This window comes from Dipteris shenzhenensis, chromosome 6, assembly GCF_047967505.1.
Source record: "Dipteris shenzhenensis isolate YYH24624 ecotype China chromosome 6, Dip_SZ_1.0, whole genome shotgun sequence".
In the NCBI taxonomy this organism is placed as follows: domain Eukaryota; kingdom Viridiplantae; phylum Streptophyta; class Polypodiopsida; order Gleicheniales; family Dipteridaceae; genus Dipteris; species Dipteris shenzhenensis.
The window spans coordinates 42,416,947-42,440,362 of NC_141601.1; the positions used below are offsets into that span (position 1 = coordinate 42,416,947).

Below are 23,416 nucleotides of genomic sequence, written 5' to 3' on the forward strand. Positions count from 1 at the left end.
TAGAATTCTAACACGATTGATTTGAAGCAAAGATGTTAAGTAGATCTGAATTTTTGAAATCAATAGACCCATTATATATATAATATACACAATATATATATTTCTCATTCACCCTCCCTATCAATTAATTAATCGATCTCACCCTACCTAAATGTACCTACATCGCTCAATTAACATGTCCTGCTCTGCTTCCCCCTACATCGCTCAACCTCGTTGCCTCCCCCTCTAGCCTTTCCCTCTCCGTCGCTCAGCTATGCTCCCTCGCCCTCCAGTCTCTCCCTCCCTTGCCTCTCAACCGGCTCTCTAGCCTTTGCCTCCCTCCACTCCTCCATTCCCTCCTTCTCGCCACTCCTCCTCCTCTGTCTCAAGGGAGGGGTTCCTCTCCTTCTGGAGGTTCCACCGTGATCACCATAAACTGTATGAGGAGAGGTGTTCCTATCCTTCTGGAGGTGTTACCAAAGGCCAAAGGCCGATGGCGTGAGAAGCATGAGTGTTGCAATGCTCTAATGCAATAAATCGCACGGAGTGCACCATGCAGTGGTGTGTGAGTGTCGTAGGATGTACTGCAGTGAACAGCGACGTATGAGTGCACGCGTATGAGTGCACGATGCTAAATGACAATCACTTGAGAACTCCACAACATAAGCATAAGAAGAAACATCGTCATACATTGCTGAACAATCCCCATATCGGAAAGAGACAAGAAGAATGAGAAAATGACCAAGATGGCCAAAGTACATATCACTGGACCAGCACCTACAAGTCACAAGTCACAAGAACGCATAGGTCTATCCCCATAGTAGACAGAGGAGTACACACAGGTCTCTCCACACACTCTCCTTGGCGAGCTCGTAGCTCTAGCCTCTATCTCTCGTCACACTCTCCTTTTTCCCGCTCCAATGCCAAACGCCGAATGCTCAATCTCCCCTCTCCACCTTCTCCTTCATCCTCATCCCCCTGCCTCGGAGGGTCCCCTCTTTGCTAAGAATATCTCCCCTTTCTCCCGATTGTTCATCCTCCAAATGTACAGCTTGTGTGACGGGTATTCAAGGTACTTCCAGATAGCCATAGCTCAGTCAAATCAAGACTACCTTCATCATCCTATGGGGCTGTTTTTGTTACATGAAAATGCCTTTAGGAGTTACCAACGGCTCCTCACACTACCAAGAGAATTTAGATATGATTTTATCACCTTTCCTGGATAAATTTTGTAAAGTCTTTATTGATGACATCTGTGTCTACAGTGGAAGAAGGGAGCACTATGGCAAGCTAGATTAGGTATTTTATGAGATTGATAATAATGGTGGTCAATTAAATCCTAAGAAGACTCAGTTAGCTGGGACCAGCATTAAAATATTGGGGCATATTGTATCTGAAAAGGGGATTGAGCCAGATCCAGGTAAAGTGAAAGGTTTAGTTATGCTATCCTCTCCTGAGAATACCAAGTAGTTGCATACCTTTCTCCAAAAGGTGAAGTATCTCTCGAGATTTATTCATATGTTATCTCAAATTTTGTATCCTCTTCAGCAGATGGTAAAATCCGAACCTCTAAAATGGATGACCGAGTGTGAAGAGGTGTTTTAGGCAATTAAGGAATCCTTGACTCATATTTCAAATGTAAAGCCACCAGATTATTCTAGGACTTTTTATGTGAATCCGTCTGTAGGACCAAATGTTATTGGTGCTATTTTTTTGTAGCAGGGAGAGGGTTCCAGATATATGAGGCCAGTCTACTATGCTAGTAGGGTAAAGAGTGAAGTAGAGAGGAAGTATTCAGTAGCTGAATTAGTCCTGGCTAGCCTTTTGTATGCCTGCAGGACATTTTGGTCTTATCTATTGTCCAGGCCTTTTGTGGTTCTCACCTCATGTTCACTACTGCATCACATGTTGAATAGTACAAACATCTCCAGGAGCATGACTAAATGAATAATAGAGTTACAGGAGTACTCTTTTACCTTCTTGGTTGAGAACTAGAGGAGCTCATGAGCGTAACCTATTGAATTGAAGACGGCTGTCCCTAGTTGCGTGAAAGTCTCATCCATGATACGCTGAGCGAGATGTAGGGACCTCTTCATCCAAGCGTACCGATCGTTGTAATTCAGCTTATCAGCCAAATTGATCATGTCCCCCAACTCCTCGAATGTGTCAAGGAGAGCACCCTCTTCCTCCATAGGACAAGTTGCCTGTAGGTGCCAATTGAACAAAGCCCACAAAACATGTCGGGGCCTTGGAGGTCTTTCTGTTCAGTGCGAGGCATTCCTGCAAAGGAATAGTGAAGATTTGATCCACATCATCCTCTTCCCCACATACTGGTGAGCGTTTCTTGTGAAGAACAAATAGTAGTTTTCTATAATCTTCATTTTGCTAGTCCACAAGAGAAACATTTGAAAGCAATGGGCTTGATGAGGGGTGGGCAATCCACAGACTTGGGCAACTTCCCTCCCTCAAATACCTCTTCTATTGGTCAAGTTGCTGGAGGATCCCCTAGGGAGGGGCTCCCACTCCTGTCTTTGCTTTGCGGAGGTCGTGGGGAGGCTAAAATGTGAAGTACTCTCTGAGAAGTCGGTGCAATCCCCTGAGAAAGCCCGTGGGAGTCAGGTCCCAGTTAAGATTCAGATCCAACCCATGGTTGGAGGCCATGAAAAGTGATGGCTCCTGAATTGTGGTGATGATTGCATCAGTGAAAGTGGTGGCGAGGGAAGATGGTACAGCTGTAGTCCATCTCGATGGTCACAAAAATACACTTTTTGAGGAAGGCACTAGTGCAACACCCGTCATCATTGGTACAACATGGGGTATACATGATGCAACCATACCCACCGCTGAAACTCTGGAGGTCTCTGGGGAAGCCTGGACAACTGTGACTGATGGAGATGCAAGTTCGGTCACGGGTGAAGTCACTGATGGAGATGCAAGGCATGTCACTGTTACGGAAGATATGAAACCAAAGGCCACCACTACCGGGGAACCTATAATAGAATGTACTGATGAGATGTGTTGGACAGCCCCGGTTGGATCAGGTTGCGCTTGCCGAGATGCCCTCCTTGATGACAGAGGAGAGGAAGTGACAGTGGAAGAGGTGGCAGGGGTGGTGACAGGAACAAAGGGATGACAAAGGAAGTCAACCTGTGACAATGGAAGGGGGGTTGGACTTCCACTCGTAAAGTAAGAAGGTGAGGTGTGGCCCATAGGTACATGTATATGTTCCCCAAAGCTTGCGAACCATGTTGCGGAAGGTGGAGTAGAAGAGTGAGACGAAATCATATGGGGGTGTGTGCATGATTAGGTGGACTTGATAGCTGTGTCCCGGACATCACTAGCAAAGTGGTAGCCACTGCGTTGCTACATGGTACAGGGAAAGCCATGCAATTGGAAAAGGGAATCTACTATGTATAGCTTTGACCACGTGGAAAGATATCAGCAAGGTTTGAATTCTCCCACCCCATGGTTTGAATTTTGCTCAGTTTGTAGCTCAGATCTCTCTTTCTCACACAAGAGCTCTCTCTTAGACGTGATTTGTCTCTCAGATCTATAAGTTCTCTCAGCACATCCATGTCACACTGTTCCCTGTCCACACAATGTTCCCTCTCCAAGACCTCTCCACTATGAACCGGTGTGCACAGCAGCATCATTAGTAGCATTCTCTCGGGACATCATCAAAATGAGAGGTTTGCACCTTTCTATTCATCTCGCACTCATTTCCAGTTCTACAACTTTGGCTAGTTCATCTTGTAAAACTTACCATTATTTCCTTGTGTAGTGAAACTCACACTAGAGACCTGAGCTTCGAAGGCATTTTGGCAGAAAACGCTGAAAATGCAGGCATGCAAAAAATGTGGTAAGGAGTGTTCAATGCATCAACAAATGACGATAATTTCTTGGAATCTTTGTTTGTATTTGGCTCTTTCTAACATAGCAGTTCGCTTTTGATTTGATGTTGTGAGGTACTTCAAGCAACGTACACAAGGTCTACGTGAGGAGGTAAAGGTTAAAATTGCCAGGAAAGTTGCGGATCATGAAAAAGGTTTATTGATAAGCGGCCTTCAGAACACCCTCAAGTACATGAAAAATCCCAAAGCTCTAAAGAGTTGTTTCTGACGAGGGCGAGCATGATGATGGTCATGAATACCAAAGCCCAAGCTAGGAAACAAAATGTTGCGGCTACATCAAGACTTCTAACTGTGCATCGTAGGAACTTCTATGCTACTACATCTCGAATGTGCCAAGAGATGATATCATTGCATTTGTGCGAATGACAACCATGCATAAAGGGTGCAATTACAAGAGGTGAAGGAGTTAATGCTATCATTTTGGACCAGTAATACACGTGTCTCGCCCAATACGAACGATGTCTGTTGAAAGCGTACAGGGGGAAAGACTTGCAAGAAACAAAAAATGCATTTTCTTGAGCAGCCTTAGGTTGGTGATATTCCTTCAGGTTGTATCCCTTCAAGAATCATAAGCTCATTCCTTACTTCTCTATGGTATGTTGCTAACAAGCTGATGGTGGCTTTTAGGTTCTGTTTTGTTAGCTACACGTTAGCTACCATTATGACTTGCTGCGAATAAGTACCTGTTCATTACTGTTGTGTTATTAGACATGTGTTATAGACACTGCTCTACCTTTGGGTAGCTACATGGTGGCTACCATTTGCTGAAATGCTATTACTACTTACCGAATGATGCGATGAGCTACGAAGTGCTGCCCGTACATAATAACTAACTACTAGCTACCACCTCTATTAACTACGAGTGCTGTGATTGTTGTAGCAAATCATAGCCACCACTAAATGAATCAGTATCTATCATTAGGCATCCATTGCTGGCACTTAGCTATCGAGTCCTACTAGCAGTACTGAAGTAGGAGCTCTGTAAGTGGTTAAGAAATAATTGAGTAGTAGCTACCACGTCTATTAGGTATGAGTGCTCTTGTTCTTGTAGCAAGTGGTAGCCACCACCACCAATTGGCATGATAGCTGTCATTAGGTGCCCATTGCTGCCATTACCATGGGTGGTGGCCAATTTCTTGAGTGGAAGATACCATTTGCTACCATAAACAAAGAGCAGACAATTATTTGAGTGCAAGCTACCACTAAGTGGAAGCAACAGAAATGCAACACTTGCTACCACTCGCTACCACTAAGCTAGAGCAACAGAAATGCAACCCTTGGTAGCACTTGCTACCAATCGCCACTAGTAGCTATCAAGTGCTACCACTAGCGACAATGCCAAGAGAGCTACCAGTCCATTGAATCCATATGTGGTAGCTATCGAATGATTATGCAGTAGCTACTACTATGTAGTAGGCAATTATTTTAGTGGAAGCTACCACTTGCTGCCTCTAAGCAAGGCAATTATTTGAGCTTCCACTAAAATAATGGCCTACATATTTGAGCAAGTAAGCAAGGCAAATTTTGTTGAGATATCGAGCTCCACTCGTGATATACTAGGGTGACCATTGTGCATTTATGTCACCGACTTGTTAGCTACCGATGCGATTGGTCAACCGCCCATGAATAATAGCTGGATGACAGCTATCTTTATGTACTCTAGTTAGTGGCTCAGTTAGTATGCCACCCAGGTTAGCTGAGTTTGGTTTGAGACCCACATATAGGGTTCATCTATTCCTTTTGTAAATAGACAGAGCTCTTTTGGTTTTCACAACTAAGAAGAGGAAAACTGTTTTCAGCCTCCACCTTTGTGTGTATTCCCCCATTGTGTATGTGAGAAAGCTGCAAGTGAGACTCCTTACCTCTCTCCCACTCTCTTCACATGGTATCAGAGCTCGGTTCGTGGTAAGGAGCTCAAGAAAGCAAACCAAGTTCACGGTGTCTTGGTGAGAGGATCAGTGTTGCTTTCCTTTTTTGAGTTTGGGAGCAAATCTCTGCAGGTAGCACAATCGAAAAGTGCAAGAGTGCACTGTCTCAGATTGGGACGCCCTTCGCGGCGCGGTGAGAGGGCAGTATATGCCCTATTTTTTATTCAAAGTCATTTGGGGGCCCGTTTTGGTGGCGGAAGTTTTCCACAGGCACTCAGAAAAGTGCCCTGTTTTTGTTGTGCGATCGCTGTTTTGCAGGTCGGTGAAAAGTTGCTGCAGAAATTGCATCATATGCCTTTGTGCAGAGATATTGGGAGTGACAGAATCATTCTTATTGCGCGTTGATGCAAAATCGCCACTAAGAAGTGACTGTGTGGTCAAATACCACTTTCATCAGTTTTGCAGATTTGCCCTTGTGAGGTAGAAGTTGTGTTTTTTGCAATGACAGAATATTTTTGCAGTGTTATGTAATGGCATCTGATGCTCCTTCACAGATTGTCATTGAAAAGCTTGACAAGAACAACTTCCCAGGACGGAAGTTTAAAATGACGAATTTCCTTTAGGGAAAAAGCTATTGGGAGTTCATTACTAGAGCTGAACAAGAACCAGTAATTCCTAATGTTCCCAATCAACAGGAGTTGTAGCCATTTAAAGGCTGGCATGAGAGGGGCAAAAAAGTTATGTACTAGCTGTCTCAGTATTTCAGATTCTATGATTGTGCATATTCAAGATGCAAGGACGCCAAAGGAGGCATGGGATACTTTGACAAAAATGTATAGCAAGAGTTGCATAATGTGCAGAGAGAAAATATGAGCATCAATGACTACCACATGAAGGTGAAGAAGATTGCAGATGCACTTGCTTCCATTGGGTCGCCAGTGGAAGATGATGATTTAGTTTCTGTGACCTTGAATGGTCTAGGAAAGGATTATGTACAATTCCGAACATCCATCGCCGTTTGTGAAAAATTTCCTGATTTTGAGGAGTTGATTGCTCTTCTAATTTCTGAAGAGCAGAGAAATGGTGGTGCATCTTCTTGAGGAGAAATTTCAAAAGAAAGTGTCTTCTACTCAAATGTTGGAAGAGGTAGAGGCAGAGGTAGAGCAGGCAATCTGGAGGCCGTGGCAGAAATCAGAATATGCAACAAAGCCAAAGAGGTCCTGGTGGATGGCAGAGAGGCCAAAATGCAAACATCAATGTTGAATGCTACTACTGTGGTAAAATGGGTCATATGGCTAAAGACTGCTACAAAAAGCAGAATGACATCATGAATGAAAAATTGCAGCAAGGCAATTATGCATCCTCTAGTAGACAGGGTGATGACAGAAATGAGCATTTGTTTATGGTGTAGCACATGACCAATTCTGTGACAAGTGTAGAAGAAAGCAATGATGTGTGGTATGTTGACTCAGGTGCATCAAACCACATGATAGGTCATGCGGAATGGATGCAGGATGCAAGGAAAATGAAAAGACCAGGATTTGTGGAGACTGGTGATGATACTGCACATCCTATTGTGCAGATTGGTAAAGTTCCTTTGTCTATGCAGGATGGGAAAAGGAAATACCTGTCTGATGTATTTCATGTCCCGAATATCATCAAGAACCTGGGTTCTATTGGTCAAATGGTTGAATAGGGCTTGCAGGTTAGATTTAATCCTCATGGATGCTTTGTTAAGGATATGAAAAATAAAGGTCGCTTGATAGCAAAAGGGAAGAAGAAGGGCAGGATGTTTATGTTAGATGCGGACATGCCTGAATTGAGTGTAGCAATGTTTACACATGGGACTAGTGTAGTTGCAGATATTGATATCTGGCATAAACGCATTGGTCATGTTAATGTACAACGACTTAAATTAATGCAAGCTCAAAATATTGTTGCAGGATTGCCTAAGTTCAAGGTTGCAGAAATGCATAAGGTATGTGAAGCCTGTCAATTAGGAAAACAGGCAAGGAAACCATTTCCTAGACATGTTCAAGAGAGTAAGAGACCATTGGAATTAATCCACTCTGATGTGTGGACTACTAAAGCTGCATCTATTGGAGGCTGTCATTATTTTGTCACTTTTATTGATGACTACAGCAGAAAAGTTTGGGTGTATTTTATGAAAAAGAAAAGTGAAGTGTTTGGGCATTTCAAAGCGTTTAAAGATATGGTTGAAAACGAAACACGCTTGCAAATAAAATGTCTAAGGTCAGATGGAGGGGGAGAGTACCTCTCAAATGAGTTTGCAAGGTTCCTACAGGACCATGGCAGAAAGCAGCAATATTCATGTAGTCATACCCCACAACAAAATGGACTTGCAGAAAGGAAAAACAGGCATATTGGAGAGGTATCTCATGCCATGCTCAATGAAAAAGGCATGCCAGATTATTATTGGGCTGAAGCAGTTGCTATAGCAGTCTATATAATGAACAGGACTCCCCTTGCAGCAATACATGGCATGACGCCAGAGGAGAGGTATACTGGTAGGAAAACAGACATTTATCATTTGAAAGTTTTTGGTTGCATTGCCTATGTTGATGTGCCAGATGATTTGAGATCCAAGTTGGATGAGAAGTGCATCTTCATTGGTTATTCTCTGTAGCAGAAAGGGTATAGATGCTATAACCCTTCTACTCATAAGTTTACAGTGAGCAGAGATGTTGTTTTTTATGAGATGAGCAGCTAGTATAAACCAGTAAATGTGATTGATGATGTAGATGCACAAAATGGTAATGTTGCACAGAATTCACAGTAGCAATCACAAAATATTAGTGGACCTGTAGTGTCCTCTAGCAGTGGTTCACATACTTCGTCATGGATAGGCAGATTGAGATCAGGAGAATCTCCTCCAAGCAATGCAGATAGTTGTATGCAAGTATCACGAAAAGGAAAAGAGAAAGTAGATCAGCCCATGGTTGATGTGAATGCAGGTCACTCTTATGTGGATGGTGAATCCACTGGCTCAGAACAGAGCCTTGATGATGAGTTGGGTATTCCTTCTGTTGTTACACCTAGAGTAAGAAAGACAAGTGGTATGCAAGTATCACGAAAAGGAAAAGAGAAAGTAGATCAGCCCATGGTTGATGTGAATGCAGGTCACTCTTATGTGGATGGTGAATCCAGTGGCTTAGAACAGAGCCTTGATGATGAGTTGGGTATTCCTTCTATTGTTACACCTGGAGTAAGAAAGACAAGGGATGTTTTGAGAGCACCTAGTAGTGAGCCTATTTCGCATAGGTCTACCAGAGTTAAGTATCCCGTGGATAGGCTGAAATATGATGGATTTACAGCCATTCACTATGCCTATATGGTCAAAGTGATACAAGAACCACAGCCCACTTCTTTTGAGCAAGCCATGGGAAAAGAAAAATGGGAGAAAGCCATGGATGAAGAAATGGATGCCTTGGAAGCAAACGCTACATGGGAATTGGTACCTTTGCTTAAAGACAAGAATGCAATTGGTTGCAAGTGGGTTTATAAGGTGAAGCACAATGCAGATGGTTCTGTGAATAGATTCAAGGCAAGATTAGTTGTCAAGGGGTATGCACAGACATATGGCATTGATTATGAAGAAACATTCAGTCCGGTTGAAAGGATGGCAACCGTAAGAGTAGTCATTGCTATGGCCGCATCAAAGGGATGGTCTTTACATCAGATGGATGTAAAGAATGCCTTCTTGCATGGTGATTTGCAAGAAGACGTCTATATGGAGCAGCCACCAAGTTATGTGCATGCTATTCATCTTGAGTTTGTTTACAGGGTTTGTTTACAGGGTTGAAGAAAGCCTTGTATGGCTTGAAGCAAGCACCTAGAGCATGGTTTGACAAGATAAGAGAGTATCTTGTCACTATTGGCTTTCAGATTTCCAAGGTAGATTTCTCACTTTATGTGAGAAAAACAGAGAAAGGTATTATGCTGCTTGTCATTTATGTTGATGATTTGATCATCACAGGTGATAGTGATGAAGATATCCTTCATGGGAGAATGCTATTGAAGCAGAAGTTTGAGACGAAGGATTTAGGAGAGCTGCGTTATTTCTTGGGCATTGAGGTGATCAGATCAACAAGTGGGATATGGCTCTTGCAGAGGCAATATGGATTGGACATGCAATCCAAATATGGGATGACAGGTTGTAAGCCTATTTCAGTTCCTTTGGAGCAGAATGTGAAGTTGAGCGCAGATGCAGGTGAGCTTTTGGAAGACCCTTCTATGTACAGACGCATAGTAGGAAGTTTGATTTATATGACTATTACCAGGCCAGATTTGAGCTATGTTGTTGGGTTGGTAAGTCAGTTTATGCAGGCTCCAAGGAAACCGCATTTGGATGCGGTTAGACGCATACTGAGGTATGTGAAGTCCACATTGCAGTATGGACTATTTTATGAGACTGGGGTTCAGATACAGTTGCATGGATACACTGATGCTGATTGGGCTGGTAGTATTTCTGATAGAAGATCTACAAGTGGATATGTGTTCTCTTTTGGGAGTGCTGTAGTCACTTGGAGTAGCAAGAAACAGCCTACAGTTGCCTTGTCGAGCATAGAGTTTGAGTACAGGGGTGTAGCAATGGCTGCATGTGAGGTATGTGAAGTCCACATTGCAGTATGGACTATTTTATGAGACTGGGGTTCAGATACAGTTGCATGGATACACTGATGCTGATTGGGCTGGTAGTATTTCTGATAGAAGATCTACAAGTGGATATGTGTTCTCTTTTGGGAGTGCTGTAGTCACTTGGAGCAGCAAGAAACAGCCTACAGTTGCCTTGTCGAGCATAGAGTTTGAGTACAGGGGTGTAGCAATGGCTGCATGTGAGGTATCTTGGTTGCGTAAGCTACTTTATGATATGCATTAGTCTACAGATAGGCCAGTTGTCATTTATTGTGACAACATGAGCAGTATAGGCTTGGCAAATAACCCAGTCTATCATGCTAGAATAAAGCACATTGAGGTGCATTATCACTATGTGCGGGACAAGGTTCTAGTAGGTTCTATTGATCTAGTTTATGTCAGCATAGAGGATCAGGTAGCTGACATATTCACGAAGGCATTGGGTGCAGAGAAGCTGCACAATTTCTCAGATCTGCTTGGTATATATGCAGGAATTGGGATTGAGCTCAAGGGGGAGTGTTGAGATATCGAGCTCCACTCGTGATATGCCAGGGTGACCGTTGTGCATTTATGTCACCGACTTGTTAGCTGCAGATGCGGTTGGTACACCGCCCATGAATAATAGCTGGATGATAGCTATCTTTATGTACTCTAGTGAGTGGCTCAGTTACTATACCACCTAGGTTAGTTGAGTTTGGTTTGAGACCCACATATAGGGTTCATCAATTCCTTTTGTAAATAGAGAGAGTTTTTTTGTTTTTCACAACTAAGAAGAGGAAAACTATTTTTAGCCTCGAGCTTTGTGTGTATTCCCCCATTGTGTATGTGAGAAAGATGCAAGTGAGACTCCTTACCTTTCTCCCACTCTCTTCACAATTTTTTCAGTGGAAGCCACCACTTGTTGCCATAGAGGGAGAGCAACCATAACTTAGGAATACAAATTAGTTGGCAATTAGAAACAGAGTCACCTTTGAAGTGTGGTCACCAAAGGGTTTGTTTGTATATCTCCAAAGGTGACCAGATTAATCATCATTGGAGGGAACATGCTGTGCTCAAAATTGAAAGCCTATTAAAAGATGTAAATTTAAAGATGCTTTCATCAGCTACATTGATTATTTGAGTGGAAGCTACCACTTGTTGCCACTAAGCGAGGCGATTATTTTAGTGGAAGCTACCACTTGCTGCCACTAAGTGAGAGTAGCCATCACTCAGAAACACAATTTAGTTGGTAATCAGGAACAAATTTAGCTTTGAAGTATGGTGACCAAAGGGTTTATCTGTAGATCTCCAAAGGTGACCAGATTAAACATCATTGGATGGAACACGCTGCACTCAAGATTCAATGCTTATTAAAAAATGTAACGAGATACTTTCATCAGCTACATTGATTGAGTACGTGTTTTCACTCAATACATGGCACTTAATTTATGTTATAGATATTCAATTTGCATGATAGAATAGTAGCTACTCGTGTGCTTATCAGTGGTGCTAGCATAGTAGTACTTCCCTATCTGCAATTACTTGCCACTAACAGAACAATGGTAGGTATTATTTTGCCAATACATACAACAACAAGAGAAGTATCCCTTTTGTCCTTTTTCTTGTCATAGGCAAACTTGAAACTCCCTATTTATTAACGTTTTCGAATAACTTTAATGAGTAATAACAAAGTACTAACAAACTAATATGTTTAATGTAGGTGGAGTTCTTTGTTGCCTTCAAATAGAGCCACCCGGAGGTACAGATTCACCAAAGGGCCTTTGAGAAGTTGAAGCCTTACTTTGTGCGCAAGCTTAAGGACCGGTACACTTGTTGCTGCATCACACATGTGCAGATGTCTTTTTTTAAGGATGTTGTAAACCACTTATGACAGGTCTCTTTTGGTGTGCATGGAGTAGAGTGCAATTGTAGATTTGAAATTTGTGGTTCAAGTGCTAGTAGCAAGGCACATGTGAAAAATTTTGCAGGCATAATTGTGCTTTGGGAATCTATCCTTTGCCCGAAAGTAATCTGTGCTAGCTACCATGCACTTAAGTGCTTGATGGGACAATGGTCTTCATGTGGAGCAGGAAAAATGGGATGTTGCCCAAGGGAGGAATAATTTACTGCACGTATAGTGTCTGTAAAGATATTTGAGGATGTCCAAGTTGGAACCATAGTTGATGGAAAAAAGAAAAAAAGGAAAGTTCTTTCATTCAAAGAGATGCAATGTAGGGAGCTTTTGGTAATGTTTAAGGACCACTTGAACAAGTTTATAAAGCATAACTTTGTCTACAGATGGCAGGCAAAGCAATTCAAGGAGTGTCTTGTTCGCTTCCCCAAAGAAGTGGTGGTTTCTGTTGTAGATTTTGTAGAAAACTACACTTTCAAAGAACAAAACGAGATCCAATCCATGCATTGGCACTCCAACCAAGTTACAATCTTTGTCCAAATTACGTATGTGCATATTGTAGGCATCGTCCACAAATACTATCATCTGATGATAGGATGCATCACACTCTAGCTGAAAGATAAAGGCATTCAGGTCAATGAACATTGGATGTGGTTAGATGGAGCAACCTCACATTTCAAAGTAAAGAGGCCTTTTTACTTTGTTGCTTAATATGGCACAATGACAGGAATGAAAATGACACATAATTGTTTTTGTTCAGGACATGAAAAGGGTAAACACGATGGTACAAGGGCTGTCCTTAAAAGGCATCTCACTCATGACAAGCTAAAGACAAATGGTGCAAAGCTCCAATGTGCAAAGGAATTGGTGTTATTTCTAAGAGAGACATTGTCCGAAGGGGCTGATGCCACATACTCCTCAAAGGCTCAAACCGTTACTCGAGTGTCTTAGGAAATCAAGGAAGGTGATGTGGACAAAAGCAGGAATTGGGATTGTAAATCTTTGCCTAATTCGTGTGAGTTGCATTGTGTGTTGGGATATTCTTTAACAAATGGACAGCTTTAAGGTGTAAGTAATTTTCATGTTTTTGTAGTGCCTACATGCATATGGCAAATGGAGAAGGTGTTCCAATACATCATAATGCCCTTTTGAGAGTATGTTACCCTACAACCCATAGAGAATATCATTGAAGATGATGACGAAACTAATGATCCAACATTTGAAGGACACCATGATGCACTTTGTGTTGGTGATAATTTTGTTGTTATAGCTCCCCCTAACAATGATGAGCTTGTGGATTTCTATATTCTAAAATGCACACAGCGGAAGGAAAAGACAGACGTTCCACTTAAAGATGCATGGGGGAATGTTTGTGGTTGAGGCTCATTTGTGGTCAAGGGATTTTGGTACAAGCAAACTCAAAGAAATCCATATGAGTACAGGCTTTTAAGGTTGGAGCTTGAAATCTTCATCGAGTCCCACCTTGTCAAAGCTATCAAGTTTCCAATGGAGCGGGAAGGACATGTGAGAACATATGTATTGTCGTCTGAAGTGTATGAAGCTATTTATAACATCATTCCCTTTGATATGTAGAAAAAGCATCATGTAATACAATGCTATCACATAATCTGAGAAGTTAGCAGAGATCAAAAATAGGAACAAGTGTAGGCTACCGCTTACTTGCTTGATAACTTCCATTAAATGAAATACATTCTGTTCTCTGTTTCGGTTGGTTCTTTTCATGACTTTGATCTCATTTGCAATACATGAAAATGGGGCACTTAATGCAAAATAGGTTTACACATTTGTGATGACTAGGCATCCACATTTAGGTGCATGGAGTCAAGGTGCCTCATGCTACCCTAGTGTCAAAGAAGAGGGTTAATATTGTGAGCAATGTCATTGTATGTGGTTGCTATCAATTTCCCCCAAAGTTGGTGATCTCTCTCATGATGCTAGCTACCAGCTATTTTATGACTTGACCACCTGGGTAAAATTATGTGTGGTGGTAGCTACCAATAGTTATGTTGGTAGTTACCACCTGGCAAACATAATGCTCTCTGTTGTGGTGGTAGCTACCACCTGGCAAAAATTGTGCTCATGGTTATGATGACAACTCGACCACTAGCAACCACCTGGAATAAATTTAGCTCTCTGTTATGATGGTATCCACTAGCTAATTAACTGATTGACTAACTCAAACCCCTTCCAAAGATAGCATATACACAAACAATCCTAAGATTCTAGTCTAGCGATGTATGCTCATGAACAGCTGATTCCTTCTCTTTTTTCCAACTCTCCTCATGCTGCCGAAGTGTCACCTCTGTGGTGTGCTATTGGGCTGCTTGAGCTCTCTCAAACTCTAACTTCCAATGTTGTTGCTGGGAGAGGAGCTTATGAGTATAACCTGTTGAATTGAAGATGGCTGTCCCCAGTTGCATGAAAGTGTCATCCATGATACGTTGAATGAGATGTAGGGACCTCTTTATTTAGGCGTACCGATCGCAGTAATTCAGTTTGTTAGCCAAATTGATCACATCCCCCAACTCCTCGAACATGTCAGGGAGAGCTCCCTCTTCCTCCGTAGATAGATTGCCTATAGGAGCCAATTGATCTAAGCCCACAAAACATGTCGGGGCCCTAGAGGTCTTCCTATTCTGTGCAACGCATTCTTGCAAAGGAATGGTGAAGATTTGATCCACATACTCCTCTTTCCCACATACTAGTGAGCGTTTTCTGTGAAGAATAGATAGTAGTTTTCTATAATCTTCATTCTACTAGTCCATAAGAGAAACATTTGAAAGCGATGAGCCTGATGAAGCAGCTATGTAAGCTATCAACATATCATTCTAATGGAGGGGTGGGCAATCCATGAACTTTTTTTTTTGTGGGGGTGCAAAAAGAGACTTCTATTAAGTATTAAAGAAAGCCGTTAGAGCAACAAGCTCCATATGGGATACACCATGCAATGCATGAGAAGCTCAAAAGCCAAAAAGAAAGGATTGGGGCTGAAAGAGCCATCTCAATCCTGTAGAGCCCTTCGAAAAAAAGGGAGAACCCCTCCAATCTCGTAGAAATACAGTCCTCCTAGAAGAGGCTGTCCGTGAAGGGCCCTACATGCTAGCCCAAATGGCTATCAAAGTATGAACCTTGTCAGTCCAAATACCCATGAACACATGTGAAGGGTGTATCTAGGTGCCATCCAGGGCCTCTATACATCTAGCTCTCCAGATGTGCCAAGAGGAAATGCTAGCTAGAATCTCCCAGGAAGTGTCCACTAAAGCATGAAAAGCTCTGAAGGGTGTAAATGGTACATCTTGAAGAGAGTAGGTCTCTATCACCTGCCTGCATACCGAGAGTGCCCAAGAAGAAGGCTCACCCTCATAAAACATCTGGGGCCCAGTAAGGGATAACCATGCGATCGAGCCCCAAGTCATGAAGAAGGGGGAGGTACGAAAAATGCTGAGTATCTGAGTGACGAGTGACCCCTTTCCAAATAGTCCTCGCTTGACTACAATCCCAAAGGCAATGTCGCACTGACTCCTATGCAGAATGACAACGACAGCAAGTAGGGTCAGCCCCAAATCGTAATCTCCATAGATTCACTGCAATCCCTCCATAAATAGAAATCCAAAAGAAAAGAGTGATCTTTCTATTTCTAAGGGATTTCTAGAGCCTCCTCCAAAAGTTCCTATGCAACTCTGCGGTGATGAAGAAGCTGTCCCAATGGGGTGCTCTGGAGGGAATCCAACCCCTACTGCTCAACTGAAATCTCTTGGCATTACCAACCGTGAAACAAAAGAAGGGAATCCTCCTCTCTCGGTGTCCATGATCTATCCACTCCCACTCTCCTGGGTCCCACTATAAGCACCTGATAGGTGCACCTCCATATAACCACAATCTCCAGGATCCCAAGACCAAGAGCAGAGGGTCGGGGTCTAAATACTACTGCAAGCCTGCTCCATGATCCACAAAGCCAGTAATCTTGACAAGCTAAAAGGCAACCTCTAGAAGAATATCATTTGCAGATCTAGAAAGTAGACCCCCATCCCCAACGTCAAAGACAAGTGCATCCTCCCCAACACCTCGAAGAGCGATCACTTGAAGAGGAACTGCTGTCCTCGAGAAAGCTCCCATCCAAGTGGCAAAAGTAATAAGCATATCCACTGTCCAGTCCACTTGGATGGTTGCATCTATCTGTTGAATCCTGCGTGCTGCCCCTCTGAGGTGACTCACGGACTGTAGTCTCTGATCCTCAAGTATCCTGATAAATGCTTTCCAAGTGCCTACTATGAAAGCCAGGCCTGTCTCCCATTTGGTAGAGGGCGGAACCCTGCAAAGTGTATTCCTGAAGCTACCCCAAGCTTTCAGGATGGCAGCAATGAGAGGAGATGCAAGATATCTGAGAGGGGCAGAAGTAAAAATCCAGCGAGGGCTATCCACCCAATCATCTCCCAAGCAGGTGTGCAAGCTTGAATGCATCCAAAAAAGAAGTCCTTTCAAGGTTCTTGCTCAAGCATGAGACCCCTCACCACCACCTTAAAAGCAATGCCCTACATTGCAGGTCTGGGTCAATGATATTAAGGCCCCCTTCACATGTAGGGAGAATAATGGTCACCCAGGCCACCATCACTGCAACATCTGTCGTGCCATCGAGTCCACTCCATAAAAAAATTTTGATTGGTCTAATGAGCTGAGTGATGCACTCTCTAGACCGGCACCAACATGAACACACAAACCAAGCGGTGGCCAAGAGAAGTTGGTTCACTATCACAACTCTAGATGCAAGGTCAAGTTTGGATGAGCTCCAGAAGAGAAGATTTTACCTTATACTCTCCAGTACTGGTGTAAACTGATGTGCTGTGGAGAGATGCCCACAACCCTACCTGACATCCCAAATATCTGACTGGAATACCCCTATGAATCCAAGAGAAGCCAATGTCAACTCCCGAAGCTGGAGTGTCCTCATCGCTGATCCAAAAGTGAAAGGATTTATGCTAATTAATGTGTGCTCCTACAGCTGAGCAAAAGATATCCAAGGCTGTCTGGAAAGCATCTAGTGAGACTGCGAGGAGGCCTCAATAAAAATGGTAGTATCATCAGCCAACTCACAATCCAGAAGCTCCTACTTCTGTCTCAAGGGCAATCAGCCCATATAAACCAGTGTGAGATCTAAGAAAGATACTCATAGCTTTAGCCACAAAAAGAAAAAGGAAGGGGGCTAAAGGGCATCCCTGACGGACTGATTTGGAAATCTGAAACTTGTCACCCCTTACCCCTCCAATCAAAACCTGGCTGATCTATAAAGGGAGGCCACCCCTCTAATCCATGCATTTGAAAATCCGAATCGTAGAGAGTGCCCTCAAGAAAACCCCAATCTACTCTATCGTAGGCTTTCTCAAAGTCCAAGAGTAGAATTGCTAGCCTTTGCTTGCTCTGCATAGCCCACTCTGAGGCTTCCTAGAAGGAAAAGATGTTATCAAATATGCTCCTGCCATGCGTAAAGCCTGTCTGAGTATCGTGGATGAAGAAGGGGCTGCAATCTGATTCTAATCGCCTTGGCAAGAATTTTGTATAGAGTGCCCAAAAGAGTGATGGGTCTCCAATGGGATACAAAATTCATGTTGCCACCTTTTGGGATAAGGTGTATAAGTCCCTCGGTAAGTGAGTCAGGCATCTCACCCGAGTCCAAAATGCCCTACAGGGCTGAAGTAATATGATCACCTATCATATCCCAAAAGGCTATAAAAAAAGATAGGGTAAGACCATTTGAACCAGGGCACTTGCCCTTATGAAGGGCGAAGAGAGCAGTCTTGAATTCTATGTTGGTAAATCGTGAGAGTGAGAGCAACGGAAGCAAGAATGGAAGAAGGAGAGAGAGAGACAAAGAGCCACACAAGTTTTGGTGGGTGCAGAACCACCCTAATCTTCTTTTTCATTCATTTATATATGTGTTTGAGTATTGTACATAACTGGGGTTAAGGCACAGTGACCTTTAACCCCACAACCTCCCACTTAAAGGACAATGTGCCTTTAAGGGAGAAAAACCAGTGAGCATACTATCCAATGCCCATCAATACACGACAATACTCAAACCGCTGACTAGGTAGACTCTTCGTCAGCATATCTGTAGGGTTATCATCTATATGAACCTTGACAAGCTCTATGCGCTTGTCCTCAAGTACCTCCCTGATGAAATGGTACCTGACCTCAATGTGTTTGGTCTTTGCATGAAAGACCGGATTCCGTGCTAGCTGAATAGCACTCATGGAATCACTATGCAATGTCGGTACACCTGTATGAATCCCCAAATCTCCCACTAGCGGATCAAGCCATATAGCCTCCTTGCAACCCTCTGTGGCTGCAACATACTCAGCCTCTGTGGTAGACAAAGCAACGCACTTCTGTGCACGAGACATCCACGACACTGCACCACCTGCAAAGGTGAACACATAACCAGAAGTGGATCTCCTACTATCCACATGCCCTGCATAGTCTAAATCTGTGTACCTAAGTACACGCATGTCTCCTTTACCAAAGCAAATGCACATCTCCTTGCTACCCTTCATGTATCTCATGATGCACTTAACTGCCTCCCAATGCCTCTTTCCTGGATTAGACATATACCGGCTAACAACTCCCACTGCAAATGCAATGTCTGGTCTAGTAGCTATCATAGCATACATAAGACTCCCAACTGCTGATACATAAGGAACCTTGGCCATCATGGCCCTTTCCTCATCTGATTTGGGACTATCTGTATGACTCAGTTTCACATATGGAGGCAATGGAGTACTCACTACCTTCCCTCCCTCCATATTGAAACGCTGTAATACTTTTGTAACATACTCCTTTTCTGAAAGCCAAAGGAGTTTCCTACTCCGATCACGTGTGATGCGCATACCAAGAATATGACCTGCAAGTCCCAAATCCTTCATATCAAAGGCCTCATGCAACTTGGCCTTTAATGCATCTAGCTCATAAGTATTCTTGCTAGCCAATAGCATATCATCCACATATAATGCCAAGATTATCAGGCTATTATCCTTAGCCCTTTTAGTGTAGAGGCAGTGATCAATTTCACTCCTTTTGAAACCCTGGGACCGAATGAAAGCATCAAACTTCTGATAACATTCTCTAGGCGCTTGCTTAAGACCATAGAGACTCTTCTTCAGCTTGCAAACTAAATGCTCTTTGCCCTTTTCTTCAAAGCCTTCCGGCTGCACCATGTAAATTGCCTCATGCAAATCCCCATGCAAGAAAGCTGTCTGGACATCCATTTGCATAAGCTCCATATCCTCTACTGCCATTAGTCCAAGGATGCATCTAAGTGTGGTCATCTTCACAACCGGAGAGAATATCTCATCAAAGTCCACACCCTTCTCTTGCTTGAACCCTTTAGCAACCAAACGGGCCTTGTACCTAGGCACATCATCACCTGTGACCTTCATTTTGTAGACCCATTTACATGGCAATGCTTTCTTTCCATGTGGCAAAGAAACCAAGTCCCAAGTCTTATTCTTCATAAGTGAACTCATCTCTGATTGCATAGCATACTCCCACTTGCGTTGATCCTCACGCATCATAGCCTCTCTGTAGCAAGAAGGCTCCCCGCAATCAGTAAGCATCACATAGTCTACCCCTGGAACAAACCTATCAGGCGGTCTAGACACTCTAGATGATCTTCTCAAGGGAATTTCAGCTTGCTGTCCCACTTGCATATCAGCCACATTTGGCTCATCATTTCCACCAATAGATGATCCATCATCTACCCTTGATTGTATACCTATGGGAGTACTTGGTGGTACCATTTCTTGCACATTTGGTGCATGGACAGCTTGCTGTCTATCAACATAGGTAGGTGGATTCACATCCTCGAAAGTGATTCTCCTCATTTCCACATCCCTCATGGGTGCCTTATGCATCTTCTTCTCATTGAAGACCACATCATGGCTGCGTATGATCTTCTTTGCTTCTGGATCCCAGAGATGATAGCCCATCTCTCCACTTTCACCATAACCCAGAAAGATGCATTTCCTAGACTTAGGATCTAGCTTCTTTCGAAGCTCTTTTGGCACATGTGCATATGCCTCACACCCAAATATACGCAAATGAGAGTAAGAGGGCTTCTTGCCACTCCATGCCTCTTCAGGAATACCACCATCCAAACTCTTACTAGGTGATCTATTGATCACATGCACTGCAGTCTTCATTGCCTCAGCCCAAAAACCACCAGAAAGACTTGCATTGGAAAGCATGCATTGCAACCTTTCTTGAATGGTACGGTTCATCTTTTCTGCAACTGGATTTTGCTCTGGAGTACGAGGGGATGTGAGCTCCCTCTTAATCCCACGTGTATCACAGAAATGCTGAAAGTCATGAGAGAGATACTCTCCACCATTGTCAGTCCGTAGGCATTTAAGCGTTCTACCTGACTGATTCTCAACCAAGGCCAGCCATTTATGAAATACCTGGAACACATCACTCTTCCGAGCTATAGCATAAGCCCACACTTTCCTAGTTGCATCATCAATGAATGTCACATAGTATTCGGCCCCGCCTAATGACCGTGTAGGCATGGGACCACATACGTCTGAATGCACCAAATCAAGCATTTCAAACTCTTTCTTTCCCCTTCTTTTATGGGCTGATTTAGTCTGCTTCCCATAGAGACAATGCTCACAAAATTCAAAATCAGAGAAACTCAAATGCGGTACATAACCCAAACGGCATAAGAGTTTCATTCCATTCTAGCTCATGTGCCCCAACCTGCAATGCCACAAAGAAGTGCTTGGCTGCTCAGTTATTGCAACAACGTGATCAAATACCCCTGATACATGTAAGGGATACAATGTCCCACACTTGGCACCCCTGGCCAAAAGCATAGAGCCCTTTTGAATTTTCCAACTTTGAAAGCCAAAAGTGGTGTGAAAACTAGCATCATCTAGCTGACCCACTGAAATAAGACTCTTGGTCAGCTTAGGCACATGTCTCACATGTTTCAAAACAAATGCAGACCCATTTGCAAAAGAAAACTTTATGTCACCTGCTCCCACTATGTCACATGCATAGTCATTTCCAAGATGCACACAATCTGTCTTTCCACTATCATAAGTGGAGAACCATTCCCTATGGGGAGTAACATGGAATGAAGCACCAGAATCCAAAATCCAATCCTGGGAATATGCATCATTTGAAGTGGTAAGCAACTCTGCAGATAAACTAGACATGAAGAGAACGTCATTGTCACTATCATGTGTGACTGCATTGATCTCCTCGATCTTCACTTTTCCTTTGTCCTCCCTTGGACTCTCTTCCTTTTGATTTGCACCCCAATTTGCATTCTTTTTCTTATCCTTTTGCTCTCTTTTCAGCTTGTAGCAATCCTTTTTCATATGGCCCTTCTTGCCACAATGGTAACACTCAATGTTCCGTGCCCTGCATTTGCTACGTGACTTCACTCTTTCTTGGGACTTCCCCCTGAACTGTGATCTGCCCCTTTGCACATTTAAGGCTGCATCCTGCTTGTTGCCATCCATAGACTTTCGTCTAATCTCCTCGGCCAACAAGCTACCCACAACATCATCAAATTTTAGTACTCCACCAGGTGCAGAGTTACTGACAGCTGTACGGAAGGTATCCCATGAGAATGGCAATGAACATAAGAGAAATATTGCCTTAGTCTCCGCATCAAAATTCATTTTCTGAGCCTGAAGCTAGCTGAAAATAATATTGAATTCATTCAAATGAGAAGCAATGGAGACCCCTTCCTTCATCTGCAGCTCAAACAACCTCTTCATGAGGTAAACTTTATTAGAGGCAGTTTCCTTCTCATAAGTGGCACACAGTTTCTTCCACAAATCTTCTGTAGTCTGCTCATTTACTACTGTGAAATAAACTGACTCTGCAAGATGAAGTCTAATAGTAGACTTTGCTAATGCATCCGACTCATTCCAATCATCCTCAGACATATTTGCAGGCTTAGCTTCAATCCCTGCCAAGGGTTTAATCTGCTTCTTTTGAATAAGCACATCCCTTATTTGTTCTTTCCACAAAGAAAAGTTTGTCCCATCAAACTTTTTAATGCTGATAAACTCCTTTTCAGACGTGGAAGAGGATGCCATGATGCAAATGAAACAAAATCCCAAATGCTAGTGCCTGCAAGAGAGAATCACACCAAATACTAGGTGCACCCAAATGTGTATGCCACAATAGAGTGAAATATCACCAAAATTCAAAGCTCAAAGCATCAAAAAGATGCATCTGACTCATGTGCATATACTATGCATCCATATGAGCAAATCTGGCCCAAAAGAAAATGCCAATAAGTGCCAAATGACTCAAGCATAAACACCGTCCACTGGCATATGCATCAATAATATCTCATCCAAGAGAGCATAGCACTATCAGTGCATCACCTGCAATGTGTCAAAGCTGTCCCTTAGCATAAAATAGCATCCATGTGCAAAGCGTCCATAAAAAATAGCATCCCACAAGGCAATTTGGGCCTATCAGCGCATCCAACAAGGACCGCAATGCATCCAAATGGCCTATAAATCATCCACTGCAACCCAATGCATACCACGAATGAGCGCACACTACTCAAACTGCAACCAGAGTGATCTGCATAAGGTATGCTCAAGAAATCATAGTCCCACGGTAATGAGCGCTACTAAAAATAGAACCTGAGATGCCTCAAAACATGGGCGCCATCGCATAATTGGACTCAGCAAGAAAATCTGCAAATATCTCTCTTCTGCCAGAACTCCAAAATCCCAACCGATGAGTGAGAAATGGGAGTCAACACTTATCCACTGCCATGTGGCATAAATCTAAGGTTTCAAAACCTTAGTATGAAAAATGCATAACAGAGAGATGAAATCGAATACACAGAGATTTATAACTCTGAAAATCCTCCATCGAATCATGCAAGAACTGATAGGTAGGGGTTTTTGGGCGTCCGGAACGCAATGGGACAGACGGTTTTGGAAACCGTGGTCTCAATCACTGGGTCCAACACACGGACTGAAAAACGTTTTTTGAAACAGAGCTGTTTGTAAACTCCACCGGAGTGCGAATGATGAGCAACATAGAAGTTTTAGGACCTCTTG

The 23,416-nt window shown here is 43.0% G+C and overlaps 2 pseudogenes; both read left to right on the forward strand.

The window, feature by feature from the left end:
- The first annotated feature begins 4,109 nt into the window (after nucleotides 1–4,109).
- LOC147901197 (uncharacterized) lies at nucleotides 4,110–12,515 on the forward strand (annotated as a pseudogene).
- Nucleotides 12,516–13,256, forward strand: LOC147901198 (uncharacterized; annotated as a pseudogene).
- The last annotated feature ends 10,160 nt before the right edge of the window (nucleotides 13,257–23,416 follow it).